This window comes from Eubalaena glacialis, chromosome 9 (assembly GCF_028564815.1).
Source record: "Eubalaena glacialis isolate mEubGla1 chromosome 9, mEubGla1.1.hap2.+ XY, whole genome shotgun sequence".
NCBI lineage: Eukaryota > Metazoa > Chordata > Mammalia > Artiodactyla > Balaenidae > Eubalaena > Eubalaena glacialis.
The window spans coordinates 63,174,301-63,179,399 of NC_083724.1; positions in this window are offsets into that span (position 1 = coordinate 63,174,301).

Here is a 5,099-nt window from a genome sequence, read left to right on the forward strand (position 1 = left end):
TCCACTTCTTCTCTATAAGAGTCTTTCCCTGAGTTCCTGAACAGTGGGCTTCTCCTAACTACTTCTGGTTTGGTGCTGTCAGATTTCAATCGATTTTTGCTCAAATAAATGCTTAAAATTTTTCTTATTCCTCAGTTTATCTTTTATCACAGGTAATGTAACTATCACCATTTTACCAAAGGTAAAGCAGTCCATCTCTTGGTGACAGGACTGAAATTAAGATAAGTGGATCAAAAGAGGCCAGAAATATGCCCATACAAGCATAGTCACTTGATTTTTAATGAAAGTGAAAACTTGGCTCAATTTTATGGAGAAAGAATATTCTTTTCAATAAAAGGTGTAGAAACAATTGAACCTCAAAATGCAAAACTTGAACCTTCACCCACAAAATAATAAAACTTCTAGAATGGAACATAGGAGAAAATATCTGTGACCTTAGATTCAGCAAAGTGTTTTTAAGTATGTCACCAAAAGCATGACCCATGAAAAAATGATAATTTTAACCTCAGCAAAATTAAAAACCGTCTCTCACACTGTTAAGAGAATGAAAAGACAGACTGAAGACTGGAAGAGGATATATATATATATACATACACATATATACACAAATATATACACATATATACATTTATGTATATAGATCACATTTGTGACTAAGGATATGAAGCCAGTGTATATAAATAACTTTTAAAATCAACAAAAAGAAGATATAATCAGATAAATTACAGGAATATGAAGAAACATTTCCACAAAAAGGATATACTTTATGGGTGGCAAATGTATAAAAAGATGCTCAATGCCATTAATCATTGGGGAAATTCAAATTAAAATCAAAATGAGATACCACTACCCATTCACTGGAATAGATAAAAATAAGATAAAATAAAACTGACAATAACAAGTGCTGGCAAGGAGGTAAGCAACTGAAACTCTCATACGTTGTTGATGAGAACGTCAAAAATTACAGGTAATTTGGAAGAGAGTCTGGCAGCTTCCTGATTTATTTTTAAGCTTTGCTCTTAAGTAATTATTTCCAAAAAATGGAATTATGTTTTGAAATTTTTTTGCACAAATTAATTTATATAAGACTGAGTCACTAAGAAATACAATCTAATTATGTTTCACTATACAATTCCCCTTGTGGGTGTATAATAATGTCATTTAAAATTTTTCCTTTTGTCAAATAATTTTAAGAAAAGCTAGCAAGGAATAACAAGAATAACATATGAATTATGGGCAAATGGAAATGGTTTCTATATATGAAATAATAGATACAATAATAGCAATATTGTTTACAATGTGTCACCATAGACATGCTAAAATTATCGAGGGGCATGTTCAGAAGGCTCCTTTCCCTTTATCAATTTTCCCACTTACCAACTAGTATTCCTTAAACTTCTCAAATGCTTCTCGGAGTCTCTAAACTAAGACAATCTGAGTTAAAGTAACTACTGTTACTACCACACATCTAGCTTTTCAAATATACATCCAGACTGAAATCTTAAGTAGTTAGTGTACATATAGTTCTCTGATATATATTGCTAATGGAATAGACACTCAACTTGAATTTTCATGTTTTGATCTGAAATTCTGTTAATTCTCATATATTATTTTAATTGTGTCTTCTCCAAGGCTATTTAGAACACCCCAAGGTGCTGTGTTCTTCAATTTCTTTCCTAAAATACATTTCTATTGCTGATGATTACCAAATTTCTGAAGTTACTCAACTGGCTCAGAATTTTTTGGTAGATTATTAAGAACAACAACAACAATAAAAAGCACCTCTACATTGTTTCAAAATTGGCTCTGCATTCTTTAATAAACAAGATTTGCAAAATTGTCAATGAAACAGATGTTCATTTACCTCAAACTGACTCTAAAATTTACTATTTAGAATATTTTGAATTACTCAATGTTTACACTATTTTCCCATTAATAGAGAAAAATAAGAACATATTGTATGTGTATTTAATTATATCTGATCTTGTTCTCAAAAGCCTTTTTGAAAATTTCCAGAGAAACAAAATAAACCAAGGTAAGTTAAATTAGAAATACATGAGCCATTAAGAAGGAGAAAAATTTAAAATGAAGGTTAAAAATGAAATATATATACAACTGAGGCTCAGGGCTCCCTTATTATTTGTGTCTCAAAAACTAGGCTTTCAGACAAATAAAATACAGATAACAAGAAGATAGACTTAAAAAATTTTTGACTTTCCTTTACTTTCAGCAGAATCAAAGAAGATTATCTCTTAAAATGAAACATAATTAATCCTGATAACAAAACAGAATTTTCAAAAAGAAAATATCTTTTAATATGTGCAAAATGGTTTCAAAAACATTTTATATACATAATAATGAGTGTAATAGGTTCTTTCAATTTAGATGGTTGAAATTTTATCAAAATACAATGAGAGCAACATCAATTACTGGATATAATTGACACTTATAGACAACATCAACAGCAGCAGACTACACATTCTTCTCAAGATCCCATGGAGCATTCACCAAGATAGTCCACATTCTGGGACCAAAACACATCTTAAGAAAGTTAAAAAATAGGAATCATACCATATCTGCTCTCAGACCACACTGCAGTTAAACTAGAAATCAATAACAGAAAGATAACTGGAAAATAACAAAATGTGTGGAAATTAAACAACACACTTCTAAACAACACATGGGTTAAAGAAAAAAATCTCAACAGAAATTAAAACATATTTTAAATGAGATGAAAATACACTCATCAAAATTTATGAGATGAGCAAAAGCAGTAGAGAATAAAATTATAGAAATGAATGCATGTATTAGAAAAGATCAAAAATCAATATTCTAAGCCTCTACCATAGGAAACTAAAAAAGTAGAGTAAAATAAATCCAAAATAAGCTCAAGAACAGAAATAATGAAAATTAGAGCAAAAATCAATGAAATTAAAAACAAGAAATCAAGAGAAAAAATCAACAAAAACAAAAGCTGGTTCTTTGAAAAGATTATTCAAATTGATAAGCCTCTAGCCAGGCTAACTGAGAAGAAAAGATAAAGAACACAAATTACTATTATCAGAAATAAAATAGGGAACATCATTACAGATCCTATGGGCATTAAAAGGATAATAAAAGAATGCTATAAAAAATACTATGTTCACAAAATTGATAACCTAGATGAAACAGACCAATTCCTTAAAGGAACAATTTGCCAAACTGAACAAAAGAAGAAATAGACAATCTGAATTGGCCTATACCTATTAAGCAAATCTTGGATAATAACAAATAACCTTCAAAAACAGAAAGCACCAGGCCCAGATGGATTCACTGGTGATTTCACTATATGTTTAAGAAAGAAATTATACCAATTCTCTACAATCTTTTTCAGAGGATAGAAACAAAGGGAATACTTCCTACCTCAGTCCATGAGGCCAGTATTACCCTAGTACTAAAACAAGATAAAGAAATTACAAGACAAAAACTATAAACAAATATCTCTCATGAACATAGAGGCAGGAGTCCTCAACAAAATATTAGCAAATAAATTCAAACAATGTATACAAAGAATTACACACCATAACCAAGTGGGATTTATCCCAGGTATGCAAAGCTGGCTAAACATTTGAAAGTTGACTAATGTAAGCCATTGACAAGTTAAAAAGAAAAATCATCACTCCTTTTCAATATCTTACTAATGATCCTAAATATTAGGATTAATAATCATCTTACTAATAATCCTACCTAATGCATGAAAGCAAGATAAGGAAATAAAAGCTATACAGATTGGAAAGGAAGACATAAAACCACCTTCATTTTAGGATGACATGATCCTTTAGTTAGAAAATCAGAAAAAAATAAACATAAACAAATTCTGGATCTAATAAGCAGATATAGTAAGGTTGCAGAATACAAGGTTAATATAGAAAGGTCAATTGCTTTCCTGTTAACCAGCAATAAAGTGAAATTTCAAATTAAAAATATAATACCATTTATATTAGCATCTCCCAAAATAAAATACTTAGGTATAAATCTAACAAAATATGTATGAGAGCTATATGAGGAAAACTGTAAAACTCTGATGAATTAAGTCAAATAAGAACTAAATAAATTTAGTGAGACACTCCATGTATATGGTTAGGAAAACTCAATATTGTCAATATATCAGTGCTGACCAATTTGGTCTATTGATTCAATGCAATTCCAATCAAAACCCCAGCAAGTTATTTCGTGGATATGAACAAACTTATTCTAAAGTTTATATGGAGAGGCTAAAGACCCAGAATGGCCAACTCAATACTGAAGGAAAAGAAATAGAAAGACTGACACTACCCAACTTCAAGACTTACTATAAAGCTACAGAAGTCAAAACAGTATGATATTGGTAAAAGAATAGAAAAATAAATCAATGTAGCAATAGAGAGCCGAGAAATAGACCCAGATAAATATAGTCAACTAATCTTTGACAAAGGACCAAAAGTAATACAAGGAATAGTCTTTTCAACAAATGGTGCTGGAACAACTGGACACCCACATGCAAAAACAAAAACATGAATCTAGACACAGACCTTACACCCTTCACAAAAATTAACTCAAAATGGATCACAGACATAAATGTAAAATACAAACTATAAAACTCCTAGAAGATAGCATAGAAGGGAACCTAAATGACCTTGGGTATGATAATGACCTTTTAGAAACAACACTAAAAGCTCAGTCTATGAAAAGAACAACTGACAAGCTTGACTTCATTAACATTTAAAAAACTTCTACCCTGTGAAAGAAAAGTCAAGAGAATGAGAATATAAGCCACAGACTGAGAAAAAATATTTACAGAAGACATATCTGATAAAGGACTGTTATCCAAAATATAGGAAGAACTCTTAAAATTCAACAGTCAGAAAACAAACAACCCAAATTTAAAAATGGTACAAAAACTTTAACAGACACCTCTCCAAAGAAGATATACAGATGGCAAATAAGCATTTGAAAAGATGTTCTGCAGCATATGTTATCAAGGAAGTGCAAATAAAACAACTAGATACCTCTGCATACCTATTAGAAAGGCCAAAGTCAGGAACACTGACAACACCAAATGCTGTTGAGGATGCAGAGCA